General features: G+C 44.4%; 1 protein-coding gene across 9 annotated transcripts in view; it reads right to left on the reverse strand.

Annotated features, from left to right (window-relative positions):
* Positions 1-13,894, reverse strand: part of Tnfrsf19 (TNF receptor superfamily member 19) — a 90,918-nt gene extending 77,024 nt beyond the window's left edge. For 3 of the 9 annotated variants that reach the window (XM_087585272.1, XM_087585269.1, XM_087585264.1), the window contains exon 1: positions 13,508-13,894. The gene's annotated coding sequence lies outside the window, so the exon portion shown is untranslated. Of the gene's footprint in view, positions 1-4,772; positions 4,895-13,496 lie in introns of those variants that run through there. The other 6 variants (XM_087585273.1, XM_087585270.1, XM_087585267.1 and 3 more) reach the window with 2 other exon arrangements.
* Positions 13,895-14,761: the final 867 nt, after the last annotated feature.

The raw sequence follows: 14,761 nt of genomic DNA on the forward strand, positions 1-14,761 counted from the left end.
AACCCCCGCCACCTGCCCACCCCGAGTGCTGAGATTCAAGATGGGCGCCATCATGCCCGGCCTTAACCGAAGCTTCCTGTCGCGGAATTTCCACACGTGGCCTCATATTAGTCTTTGCCGAATTACAGATTTTAGATTTCTGGGCTAGTGATGATCAACCTTGGTTAGCAACTGTCTCTAAGAAGGAAGAGCTTAAACAATAAGAAACGTGTCTAACATTAAACAGACATCTGTGTTTAGTCTGGATTGTCAAAGCGTATGAATCTAGGAATACTTACAATAATCTGAATAATCTTTCACAGAAGAAATCGTTTCCTTTTTTTTTTACTCTTCCATCTCTCTTTTTATTTTATTTTACTTTTGATGTTTGAGCTAGAGAGCCACTATTCAAGCCAAACTCACAGCAAACCTCCTGCCTCATTTTCTACGTTCTAGAAGTGTAGGAACAAGCCAGCACACCCAGCCCCTATTTTCCTACCTCTCGAAAACTCTTTATTAACCCCCAGATGAAATGGATGGAACCCTTAAGTTTTCATCTAGCAGAACTATAACATTAGAGGCAAAGCAGTGTTAGTGCATTTTTCTAATATGCAACACAATGAAACATTAAAGGAATGGGGAAACAATTAAGCAAATCTACTAGCTGACTGCTTTAAGAGAATCACCATGGAATAGGGCCAATGTGATAAATGCAAATGCTCACATTGTAATAATTGGATAAGTGGCTTGGAAATCCTGCTAGTCCCATGTGCTAGCAGAAAAACAGAACAGAAACGTGGGACACTCTTTTCAAATAGGACCATAAACCTGAACCTGTGGCTATTCTTCTTACCCTAACTTCACTGTCTTCTGAAAATCCTTTTCCACAGCTAGGGAAGATGGCAGCTTGACTATCCAGGAAGTTTGCAGAGGTGTGTAAAGGTTGAGAGGAATGTGCACACAGGAAGGAAAGCCAGAGTGATTTTCTTCCAAATAGTAAAATGTTGGTGCCTAAAAACTCCACAAGCAATCAGGTTTTCTGCTGACAAACACAGCAGTTCAAATTCCCCAAAGTCCAGAATCATCACGGGGCACTGTCAGACTTCCAGTCCTGTTTGCCTTGTATTAAAGTTCAATGGGGTTTTCTGAAATGAATTCTTTTTACTTCTTGAGTTGTAAACTCACTCCTGTTTGCTCTAGGGAAACGTCAGAATTCTCAAAATGTTTACTTAACAAGTACGCTGTTAATAAATGATGTCGCTTTTCTGAAAGTTATTGAACATTTATCCTGAAATATCAGAATTTTCCAAATGTTTACTTAACAAGCACAATGTTCAAAAAAATCATGTGCTTCTTCTGAAATTTATCAAAAATTTGTCCTAAGGTGAAAATAAAACACTCATAGCATCACCAACTACAAGGGCTCGCGCACAGTTGCTCTTAGGATTGTGCACAACCATCCCACAGACACAGCTGTTTAAATTTTTATTTTGGAAGGAAGCCTGGGTAGATTCCAAAAGGGCTGTGTCTGTCCATTCAGAATTTCCTCGTGAGACCCATCCAAGCTTTTTTGTTTTTTTAAAGAGAATCTCAATAATCAGTCTCATAATTACTGATGGATGGTTCTTCTCTCTTCAAAGCCTGGGTTTTAATCCTATAGCCTAAAAAGTCCATTCTCGGCGACGTGTGCTCTAGAAGATAACCCAGTTCTGTCTAAACATCTTACTTTACAATGTAAACACTTTCAACAAAATAAAGTATGTGAATCGACTCCATGTGCAGCCTGCAAATCAGAGGCCATTCTCTTCACACCGCCCTGTCTGTCTTCGTCCTCAGCTGGAGTTCCCGTTACAAAGCCTATGGACGTCCAACAGTCACCTGCTACAGGACACATGTATGTAACCGTTCTGTGGCCTCTGCCCACTCTGGCAGCTGCTGGATCATTCATTTGGAAAAACACTTATTCTAAAAGGACATTCTTAGCCAACCTGGATTCAGCCCTGGTGGAACTTCCCAGGCTCGTCTAAAATTTTGAAGGCTTGATTTTATTCTTCTTTTTTTTTTTTTTTTTTTTTCCGGAACTGGGGACCGAACCCAGGGCCTTGCGCTTGCTAGGCAAGCGCTCTACCACTGAGCTAAATCCCCAATCCCTGAAGGCTTGATTTTAAATACTGATCTATCAGGCTGAGAAAATGTGGGACTTTGTCTTTAATGATGCATAGAGCTTTCTGACTGTGCTTTGGTAAGTTCGGGGCGGAACTGGTCTAGAGGAATGAACTAAACTAAGCCTAAGTTCAGAGATTTAAATAGGCAGAAAAGGAGAAAGGAATTCTCATCAGTGTTAGTGCAATTGATCATATTGCTTTTAAATGTCTCAAACATGATGTCATTCATTGTCTTTGTGCTTACAGTTCATTTAAATTCTGAAATACATATGAATTAAGTTCTCAATCACTTAATCAGCTGCATTAAATTTCTGTCTTTTTTTTTCTTGAGGCTTCAAAAGCTCTTTTTAGAGGCTGGAGAGATGGCTCAGTGGTTAAGAGCACAGGTTGCTCTTCCAGAGGACCAGGGTTCAATTCCCAGCAGGAACAGGGAAGCTCTCAACCATCAGTAACTCCAGTCCCTGGGAATCCAACACCCTTTTCTGGCCTCCACAGACACCTCATACTCATGTTACACAGGCATGTATGCAAGCAAAGCACCCATACACACAAAATAAAAATAAGATTAAAGGTTAAAAAGATGTTTTAAACATTGTTTGTAGGAGACTGGGAGATGGCTCAGTAGGTAAGAATGTTTGCCCTGTAAGCATTGAAGACCTAAGTTCAGATTCCCCACATAAAAAAGCTAGACATGGCCCCAAGTGCCTACAGCCTAGAACGGAGAGAGGAGACAGACAGACTACAGTTCTCTGGTGGTACCCAAAAGAACAATCTATAGGTTCAGTGAGAGATCTGATTCAAGGGAATAAGACAAATAGTAATAAAGATAGTCAATTATCCTTTGGCCTCCACATGTCCACAATGGGCATGGACAGGGACACACACACACACACACACACACACACACACACACACACATACACACAGACGGACACACACACACACCACATATGCACGCACATACACACACAGACACACACGCACGCACACACCCTTGTACATTAGCAATGTCTCTTATACCAGTCTTTTGCTGGGAAAGGCATTATATATATACCCATAGTCACAAGTGCATAAGAGTTCCTATCTGTTGGCTTCAGATTCAAAATGTGGGCTCATCATTAGGCACTCCTACCAAAAAAGTAATCCACACGGTTGTCCCAGAAAATATTAGCAGAGCTTCTCAAGAGTTAACATCTACTATGGAAAAGAAAATTCTAAAGTCAATAAAGCCATGTGGCCCCGGTTATAAAGTAGACATCATGAGTCATTTTCACTGATTAAAAAGCAAAGAACTTACAGAGATTGTGACAAGGCTTCATGCATTAATGCCAAGGAAATATTTTCACAAGACACTTTTATATTTTGCATTCCTTTCACACCAATTCAACATGCAAAGAAAAATTCGGTTTTTGTTACCCACACCTCTGGATACTTCAAAACTGTCTTCTACATTAGTACTCAGTTCTTCACCCTCTAGATATAAATCTTTCCCCACAGAAAATATTCCGAGTAAATCCTGAACTAATGTAATATAATCGTCCCGGTGCATATAAGAAACTGTCCATGAAATGATAATGCAAAAATTCTTCTGTTTACATAAGCTGTGTCTAACAATATCCATTTCTCGTGTATATAAACTGTCTTGTAGTCAAAGGACATGTTGCTGAAGTCAAGATGACATCTTCATGGATAAATTGAATTATGCTCTTTCACTTAGAGAAACGCCCAACAATGTTTATAGTTTTGTTTGCAAACTGAGTCTTATTATAAGTGGGAAAAAAAGTGTCATAGACTCTTTAGGATGCTAGATAGAGGTTAAGTGGTTAGTTTACTGCTACTAAACCTAATCATGGGTTTTGCCTGCCGCCAAACTTGATATCCCAGCATACCTCCTGTAATCCTAGACTAAGGCAGAAGGACTCCGTTCAAGAACAGCCTGGGCAATGTAAGTTTGAGGCCAGTCTGAACTACACAAAGAGACATCCCCTGCACCCTCCCCGAATAAAAAGAATAAAATAATGAAATAACATAACTAAACTCATTTAAGAAACTAGTTTAAGAAGTGGCAAGGGGGCGCTGACAAGCCTGTGAGAGCTGGCTCCTCTCCTCCAAATCTATGACATGCTCTGCTCACAATGTACTAGCAACGCTGGCATTCAAGAATCCTTTCTGCACGGAATGAGAACGGTTCTGGGCTACAGATGAATTTTCTTTCTTTTTCTTTTTCTTTTTTTTTTTTTTTTTTTCGGAGCTGGGGACCGAACCCAGCAGATGAATTTTCTAAATGTTCCCTTTTGGCCGGCTCCGCTGCAGTTGCGCAGTGGGACATGAGCGCCAGCTGGGGTTCCGAATGCCCACCCAGGGACAGGGGACAAGAGAGCGGGTGGGTGGGCTAGGCGTGATTCGCACACCCACGCACAAGTGACTTAAAAACGTCTCCTTCACACAGATTAGAGCCTAAGTCTGGTCGCTCATGCTTTTGCCCCCCAAGCGACTTGGCGGTCTGGGACTGTCACTCAGCCCGCTTCTAGCACGTGCGCTTCGGCAGCGAGCCCTCCCTCATCAGGCAGCCACCCGCCTCGGCTCCAATCTCCCGGGGCGATCTGGTCCCCTTGTAGAAGCACTTACCTTCCCCCTTGTCCTGCCCCGCGGTGCCCGACTGCAGTTTGAGACTGGAGTGGCGCGGGGTGCCGGCGCCAGGCTGCACCGGAATCCTCTCCCCACGCGTACAGCGCAGCCCTGCCGCCACTAGGCTCTGTAGCCCGGCAACCGCTGCTGCTGGAACCCGCCCCGCCCCTGCTCGCTGGGAGCCCCGCCCCTGAATGAGCCTCTTCTCCCAGATTCCCACCACGCCCCTAGTTAGTTCCAGTGGGGGAACAGAAGTGTACTCCAGGTAATCTTACCATGCCTCAGCCGGGTTCCCAAACCTCACCACTCCCTGTGAGTCCCCACCACACCTCTAATCTGTCACTTTGCCCCCCCCCCAAGGCCCCGCAACCCGGTATCATAGCTGCCCCACAGTTATGATTGGGCATGCTTTGTCTCTCCCAACCCCAGCCCTGGGCTCAACTTATGGGTTCCCCATTATCAGACTGCTTATGCTAGTGGGTGTCTATGAACATGGGCAGATGGGGTAGGTGAATGAAGACCACTAGGTTTTGTTAGACACAAGAAGGGAGCTTTCCTTTCTCCTCCAGGCACCTCTGTGCTTTTCCCTTCCCAGATCACATCACACCCAAAGCCTGTTTCCTCACAGGAGAAAGGACCTGGGAAGATGATGGCCAGACCTGTGGATGTGACCCTTCAGCTGGAGGATTCAGTTCACAACCTGTTACTCTACCAGTACCACCTCACTGCATGGTAGCTCCAGAGGCTGGGTCTGGGGTGCCTACTCTTCTCCTCGTTCAGGGACAGCCTAGTTCTAGGGCTATCATTAAACCTGAACCACTGGCCATGAGGAGAGGACATAGCAGAAGGCAGGTCCAGGCTTAGTGACTTCCCCATGTCTGTGACAGGTTTATAATTCCCAGCCTAGTATGAGCATTTAGGAAGAAGGAGCTAACAGGACCCCTTTTATATTAAAATAGATCTGCGCTGTGCTACAGGAATGGAAGCCATTCCTGTTCTGTGCATTCAGTGATTGGTTCAGCTGATAATGGTCCTTCCCATTCAATGAACTGTGCATGGCGTTGATGCAGACGTACATACATCGCTGTTTCCTGTGTTGATCCGCCCTTCCCTAAGTCAACAGCGCTTCTCCTGGGATGGAATTTGCTTCTTAGAATCTCAAAGGACATTTTGTTGAATGAGTGGCTTCTTCTCATTAATCTTCTAAAACACAGCTTGTGACCCCACACGGCAAACAGCATGGTAGAGTACTAGGCTCCTGTGAAGAGACCCTTACACACGATCACACCTAAGAATCACCTTTCCAGGTGGAGGCTTCGCATCGACCACCCCAGAGCACAGATCTCAGGAAGGATTTCATTCGTAGGTGGTCTACAGTTAAATGCTTGAGTTTACTTGAATATGGAGGCCAGGGTGCTTGTCCCTGCCTGTGTATCACTAACATTCTCAAGCACCTTGCTAACTTTCTCATTGCCAAACCCTGGTGAAGCAATCCCATACTGTTTCTTTCCCCCACAACACCTCCATTCTCTTGAGGGCATGCCTTTTGTCTTGATATCCCAGAACCTCACAGGAGTAGTAGTCAGCTCTTCTCTAGCAAACTAAACACCTACTTCCTTCATTGCAAGATCTCTGGCGCTCATCCCTCTTGTTCCTTTAACTCCTCCTAGCACCTCCTCCACCTTCCCTAAGGCCTTCCCATCCCCTACCCGGGGAATACTGACCGCAGCTCCTCAGCCTGTGGGCTGCCTTTCTGGGCTGCCACGGTTGGGAGGGGGCACATGTATACTCCTTGAATTAGCATGTAAAGATTTCCACACTTGGCCCCACCCACACTTTCAGCCTTATCTTCCTCTAGACCTCTTGCTTTATATTCTGACCAAACTGGTCTGCTTGCCTGGCCTCAACTGTGTCCTGAATTTGCCCTTTCTGCGCTCTGGAAGCTTCCTCGTTATGCACATGCCCATTGCTCACCTCCCTTAACTCTGTTCATATTTCAGGAAGTCTTGACTTAATCCTCAACTCTATTTCCCCTCTTCCAAGGTTTGGGACAATTCAGCACTTCTCACAACCCTTCTGGCGAGAGGATCCACGGACTTCGCCATTCTTCCTCAAGTACTCAAATTCTTCCTGAGAAGGGGCTGATTTTGCTCCAGCTTTCACATCCAACAGCATGAACCGTGCTAGTAGCTAAATGGTGTCTGGTGAAATTTGATCTGCTGACCAGAAGCTCCCTCCTCTGCCTTCAGCTGAGTGCGGCCGTCCTGTCTGACTTCCTTTGTACTTTGAGACAGCAACCCATTGCTCAGCTCCTTATTAGCACTTGGATCCTTTCACATGTTTGACTGATCTTGCCAGTTAGCCTGCTAGCTCGCCGTACAGGGAGACCCAACTGTGAACGCACGCAAGCTTTGGGATCAAACCATCTAGTCTCAATGCCAACTTGGCACCCACCAGTTGTATGGCCTTGGCGTAGTTAACCACTGGATATTTCCCTTCTTCCTCAGTGTAACAAGCTGCTTTGCTGGAGGTTGATAAATAACACCAGGCATTAAAACTCCTAGGTTAGTTCTTGGCACAAAGGAAGTACTTAGTAAACGGCACCATTCACAGCAGGACATTGGTCAATAAATGACAACAAATAACTGAAATAACCACTGGCAATGGAAAAGGGACCAGGAACCCCTGCCCTCAGGCCCTCAGATGCCCATGAAATCAAACAACCTCTCCCCTTTGCTTCGATTGAGTGTTTGTACTATCCAGTAACAGTGCTGAGTGACAGCCCAGGCCCGCAGTTGAGCACCAATGGCTGTCCCGAAAGAATCATAAGATTTAGCTGAGTGTGGGATCATGAGGGACTGCGGCAGGAACGATGTAAGTTCAAAGTCATCCTGGAGTACCCAGTGAGATGCTGTATGCGAAAAGGAGAAAAGATTGCTAGGTTCCTTCAGAATAAAACTCACTTTGAATTAGGGCTGGATCAGATCAATAGGTTGGGATTTTAAGTTTAAGAGAAGCCAAGTTGCTGTGAGACTATTGAAAGAGGTACTGTTTTTAAGATTGGTTTTAAGGTAGGCTTTGTTGTTGCTGTTGTTTGAGGTGGGGATACTGTTATGTCACTACATAGCCCTGGCTGGCTTAGAATCCACCATGTAGACCAGGCTTGCAGCATCTCCCAGCCCTACGTCTGGAATTAAAGGTTTTCTAGTACATTCTACGACAGTCAGACTCGATGCTCAGTTTCTAAACCAAGCTTTGGCAATGTCTGAGTGTCATAGAACACACTTACTTAGAACCTTTTCACTGAAAATGTGTAATGTACTGAAGTGACATCTTTCTTGGGGAAAAGTTTCAGGGATGACCCATTCACTGAGATGGCTGGTAGACCAGTATTGCTCATGAAAAGCTATCTGAACTCCAGGGGTTTGCACTATAAAACACAATTCCATGGCAAAACGGACTAGAATGCTGGTTATATGAAAATAGTAGATTTTTATGAGGTTAGTTCACTGCACATGGCACAGAGTGGATATTTATTAAAACTCAGTTGAATATGTGCCCATCAGGAGGCTTAGCAGGTAAATGCATCTGCCACCAACCCTACCTCAAGTTCGATCCCAAGGACCCACACTGTAGGAGAGAAGCAACTCAAGCAAGCTGTCCTCTGATCTCCACACACATGATATCCACACCACCCTGCCGCATACACACGTACACAAAATAAATAAATAAAATGTATTTTTTAATTGTTGAATTAATTGATTTGGAAGTGAGATTCTCCAGTGATAACCAAGTTTGTAAATGTAAGCAACAAAATAGGCAGTGGTTGCAAGTAGATTATATAAATATGTATAAAAATAAAAGAGGCAGCTATGTAAGTATTTTTAACAACCATGGCTACCAGTTAGAGTGGAGAGTTGAGAGGACTTAAGAGGTGGAGTCCTGTTCGCAGTCACACAGGCAGGATCAAAGTCTGGGCTCCCCAAATCATAACATAATCTCCACTTCTCTCTCTGTCTCTCTGTCTGTCTCTGTGGTCTCTGTCTCTGTGTCTCTGTCTGTCTCTGTGTCTCTGTGTCTCTGTGTCTCTGTCCCTGTGTCTCTGTGTCTCTGTCTGCCTCTGTGTCTCTGTCTCTGTCTCTGTCTGTCTCTGTGTCTCTGTCTCTCTCTCTCTCTCTCTCTCTCTCTCTCTCTCTCTCTCTCTCTCTCTCTCATTTTCTTTTTTGAGACAGGGTTTCTCTGTGTAGCCGTAGCCCTGGCTGTCCTGGAACTCTGTAGACCAAGCTGACCTCGAACTTGGAGATCTGCCTGCCTCTGCCTCCCCAGTGCTGGGATCAAGGGAATGCACCAAGAATCACCCTTTAAAGCAGCACAGGCTCCTGAGTTTTCCCACAGTGGACTGGAGTGGCCCTGCATCACAGAGGAGTTTGTGACCAGGGGCCTGAGTTCAGTTTATTTACTCTCAGAGGAAAAGTTTATTTTGAGGCTCTTTTTAACTTAAGAGTCTAGGCCAACCAAGAATTCTTGCAAAGTATGTTGAAAGAAAGAAAAAACTGGGACCTATTTCGTTTTGTTTGTTTTGGCCAAAATTTTAGGTACAGTATTTGCTCACAGTGGAGTTCAACTCTCTGTAACTAAAGGACCGCCTTTCCTGAGAACAAAGAATTTGAAGTCAGACAGACACTTGCACCCTACTGAACTAACCCTCTGACCCTGAATGTGTAATTCAACTCCTCTTGGACTTGCTTTTCCTCTGCATATAATGGAGAAATTACAATTTTTCTTAAATGTTCATGTAAATGAGATAAAGCTTTAAAAATATACTATTAGTGTGATGGGGATGCTTGATATTACCTTGTTAATCAGTGAATTAAATAGTGAAAAGGAACAATGTGTAAAATTTACAAACATTTGTAAGATGGATGAGACATAGTACAAAAGGGACATGAGAGATGGCATTGTTTTTGAGAGAGAGCACTTCCTGTTCTCCCGGGGAACTCAAGTTCAGATCCCAGAACCCACATCATGTTGTGTGGCTCACAACCACCTCTAAGCCCAGCTCTAGGGGATCCAGTGCCCTCTTCTGGCCTCAGCATACACGTGGTCTACACACACACACACACACACACACACACACACACACACACACACACACACACACTCCCATAACTAAAAATAAATCTTAAAAAATAATAACAGTACAAAGGCTGGCTAGCTATTTTGCTTTGAAAGCAATAGACAGGTATAAAACTTAATCAATTGTCAAATTAAAATTTTTCACCACAAAATCTTTCCAAGAAGACAAAAGAGGTCACGAGAATGAGTGTCATTATTCTCAACACGCGTAAGTGGAGCAGGCTAAGCCATTGGACATGAAGCTATATTGATTGATAAACAGAACTCTCACAAAAGCCCATGGCCAATCTCCATTTAGGAGTGATAAATTTTCAGTAACTATTAAACTTTTCAGGGATCCTGCCAGCTCTTAAGCATATACCACTTGTTGAAAAACACTATGTTTTTCAAAAAAAACTATGCTAACTATGTTAGCATTTATGTAATGCTAACTCCTATTCAGAGTCTTCCTCTCCCCAACAGACACACATTTTCCATACATCACTGATATATCCCATGTCTTTATGAGTTATTTTAAGCATTTGGAGGTCAGGTATGGTGGCAAATGCCTGTGATCCCAGCATTTGAAAAGTGGAGGCACAAGGTTATCAAAAACAAAACAAAACAAAACAAAACAAAACAAAAAAAACTAAGGATGACAAAGGAAAATGAAGGCTGCAAGTCTTATGTTTTGATAACTCAGAAATATTTAGAAAAACAGAAGAAAAGAGAAGAGCTGGAAAGGTTCCCATAGATCCAGTTGACATGTCTCTCATCGGGACAAAGGAATGGATTATAGTACACAGTGGCTATTTCTACCTTTCTAACCTACATCATTCTCTGCACAGCCCCACGGCGCATTTGCTTAAGCAACTGGAAGGTAGACCATGTGAGCTCAGGAAGTCAGCCATGGGCTTAGGGAAAACCAGAGACCACTATGCGTTCTCAGTCTCCCCACATGCTCAAGTGCTGTAGATATTCCAGTGGGGCTCATCCCAGGGAAAGAGAGCGATCCGACCCAGCCCCTCACTCTACACTCAAGGGCACCGGCAGTGTGCAGGCTCTCTTAAGGTCACAGAGCTAATTAGTGGCAGCATCAGGAGTAGATGTGAGAGTCCTTTGAAGACTTGGCCTTTCTGCAAGAACAAAGCTACCATTGAAGCAATAGATAGGAAATGCTTTGTTTAAAAAAAAAAAAAAGCAGTATTGTAAGGGAGAACTGTCATAGGCATATCTAATCCCCAGCAGAGACATCTGTGGCAATTAATTAAGAAAGGCCCTCTGAAGGAGCCCTGGGCCACAGCAAGATTCTTCTTTTCTTTAAAACCAAATGCGCTAGGTTTCAGTTCCCAACAAAGACACACGAAGTAAACAATTAACTGAATTAATTCAGGCACTGGAGTGGATTTTCAAGGACTTGACTTGCCCAAGCTAGTTTTCCACAAAGCCTAAATAAATCAGATAATTGCTAATTCTCCTCTTTGTTTTGCACCGAGGAGAGTCTGTTTGTGTTAAAATGAACCTAGCAGCGGAATAAACAATCGAGCTCCACATCTGACGGCAGCACAGTCCAAGCTCACCAGCTCTGCTACTGCAGTAAACATAGTACCTTTGTGTTTTAACTGAGACTCTCTTAACCAAGTGTTTAAGACCCAGGCTGTCGTAAGCATGGCTGGTAGCACTCCCCCCCCCCCCAAAAAAAAACCAGAGACATCCTTCTGGCGTAACTGCACACAAGTTAGATCTTTCGGGCACAGTTCCTACTGATTCACTTTTAAACACAGTCTCTTTACCCTGATTCTGAATAGCCTCTGCTTCGTAGCTGTTCAGATTTTGAAATTAATATGCAAAGTGACTCTTGTTATCAGAGGAAAGTTGTGAAGGTAACTTAATTAGTTGGATCAGAAAAAAAATAATCGCAAATGAAACAGGAGTTTCAAGATCATCATCTGTATTTCAGACCCAGAACAACTATTCTTATCATTTACATGTCCTTGTTGCATAGCTAACACAAAACAGACACACAACAGACCGTTGTGACAATAGGGCAGTATTTTACCAAGTAAACCCAGGACCAGTATTAGAATGGGCCAATGTAGGTACAGACCTCTGAGTCCTATTGTCCTGAGTGCCTGAAGAGAGAGAGAGAGAGAGAGAGAGAGAGAGAGAGAGAGAGAGAGAGAGTTGGTGTGTGTGTGTATCTCTGTGTCTTTGTATGTTCGTATGTGTGTCTTTATGTGTTTGTGTGTCTGTGTGTGTTTGTCTATGTGTGTGTATCTCTGTGTGTGTCTTTGTATGTTTGTATGTGTGTCTGTGTCTGCATGTTTGTGTGTTTGTGTATCTGTCTGTGTGTTTGTCTAAGTGTGTGTTTGGATTATGTCTTTGTGTGTGTCTGAATGTATATCTCTGTGTGTGTATATATCTGTGTGTTTATGTGTCTGTGTTTGTGTATCTGTGTTTGTGTGTGTCTCTGTGTGCCTGTGTTTGTGTGTGTGTCTGTGTGCCTGTGTTTGTGTGTGTTTGTGTCTGTGTATGTTGGTATGTGTCTGTGTGTGCATCTTTGTGTGTTTGTGTGTCTGTGTGTGTCCGTCTGTGTGCTTGTCTATGTGTGTGTTTGAGTGTGTCTTTGTGTGTGTGTCTGTGTGTATCTGTGTGTTTGTGTCTCTGTGTTTGTGTGTTTCTGTGTGTTTGTGTCTGTGTTTGTGTGTGTGTGTGTGTGCATGTGTGTGTGTAGAAGTTACGAATTCACAAGTAGCAGTTTATTGGCAAGTTGAGTGCCCGATATAATTTGGTTTTGTAGGGCACTAATTGAAGTGAAAATGTGGCTAAAATACTTCATGTAACATAATAACTGTTGATTGCCAGATAGTATTGGTAAACAGTTGGCAAATTGTAACTCACAACAGCTGTCACTATATATTTAGAGTAAATGTTAATTTAAGAATATTAACCTCGAGAGTGTTTCTGTAAACAAAGCTTCGACTATTTTCAAAGGTTACAGAGACTGGCTTGAGTATTTTTAGCCAAACCTAATGCAGCTTGGCCCTCACTGTTTGAATTCTTCCGCTTTACCCTTGAAAGGCTTCAATCCTAAATGCCTTTGCAGAGATTCCCCTGGGACTGCAAACGACAAGGACGCATGTGTGATAAAATCACATCTTGGAGGCCGGAGAATAAACTAATAAAACTGCTAGTATTGCTACAGATGCGTTTTGCTCCGTGAGTTGGGGGGAGATAGGGGAAGAGAAAGGAAGATGGGGGTCGGGAGGGCTGTCAACAAATTCCCACAGTTTCTAAATAAAGCTTCCACAGTCTGAAACCCTGCTGGCAACAAACATTAGCGAGCCTCTGTTTTTGTCCTGTAGCGAGGCTCTGTTTTTGTCCTGTTTGAACTACTACTCACTTCCAAGTAAGATTTGCATGACAGATCTCAAACTCTTGTGCAAACCGCGAAACAATTGCATCAAGAATCAAATTCAGTTTCACTCGCACGCAGCCTGGTGCAGGACTTGGCTTCAGGCATGCACGCTGGGAGTTGAAAGCCATTTTCCCCCCTTTGAACATGCGAGGAAAACGCAGTGAAAGTTCCAACCACACACAAACGCCTACCTGCTACTCACCAGTGCTGTGCTCCAGACTCACGCTTTCCACAGCTTGGTAGCACTTCCGCGCCAAACGCTTTTACCTTCCCAAAAATGTGTGTGGGCGCAAGCCCAGACAAACTTCAAATCCAGGAAAATGGATTACCCGCGCAGATCAAAGGCAGGCGAACTAGGAGATGGAGTGCCTGTAATCTGATAGCCGATCAGTTGCTGCGCATCAAAGGCAAGGCTAAGTGAGCTTACTCACTAAGCGCGCAGATCTAGAAAGTTCGCTACCCTCAGGTTCTTTTGTTAAACGTGGGCCACGTTGTTCTGCCCCAGCTCTGGAGAGCAGGCTTCCCCGGCCTGGGCTGAGCGGCTGGCTCTGCAGCTCTCTCTCTCTGTGCCCTAGCTGGGCTGCTTAGTGCCAGCGCTGCTGCGCCGCATCCCTTTCATCTCGCTGAGTGGCAGCTCCCATGACATCATGCCGTGCCGTGGGGCTGGTCGGGAGAAGCCAGTCAGCTTGATTTCTAGTCGCTTTGGTCTGTGCCTCGCCCGCAACAACCCTGCAGTGTGTCTCTTGGCTGGGAGGGACACACGGGACACTGACTGCTATGGGCTGCTGTGCTCCGGGCCTATAAAGTCCCGGACCGGTCAGGTTCCAGGAGACAGCATCGAGCCGCTGCCTGTGACAAAAATCACGAAGTCCCACCAGAGCAGGGTGTCCGAAACTCAGCAGAGCGCCAACAGCACTGTTTAATTAGGCTGTTTCTCCGAACACCTGCCTTACACCGCCAGGGTCACAGGCAAACATTTTAAAAGCTTGATTCCCCACCCCCACCCCCAAGGGCAACTGCCCGCCCCAACACATACATACTATGACAAGTCTTTAAGAATTAGTAAAATGTCTTTTCCTGCTGAAAGAAATTATTACAGGTGGTGCCAGTCAAGAATGGCTTTCACTGGGTAGTGAAGGAGTAGAGGCTACAATTTACAGGAATACCACTGCTTGCTCACTGGACACCTGGGTCAGAAGCTTGTTAATCTGAATTTGGGGTCCTAGTAAAACAACAACAAATCCAAAAGATCTGATTGGAGGATGTTTCCCTCTGAGATGTAATTCATGAATACCTCTTGCGACTCCTAAAAGTCACAAGAGAGTTTCCCAGAGGAAAGCATTTGCTTGCAATCACTCCATAGCTTCTGTCGCAGGCAAGGCACAAAGGACAGTTTGGACCAGCCGAGAAATCAAATCTCGGCCTCATCTTCTGTATTGTAAAATGAAATGCAGTG

This window comes from Rattus norvegicus, chromosome 15, assembly GCF_021556685.1.
Source record: "Rattus norvegicus strain SHRSP/BbbUtx chromosome 15, alternate assembly SHRSP_T2T, whole genome shotgun sequence".
NCBI lineage: Eukaryota > Metazoa > Chordata > Mammalia > Rodentia > Muridae > Rattus > Rattus norvegicus.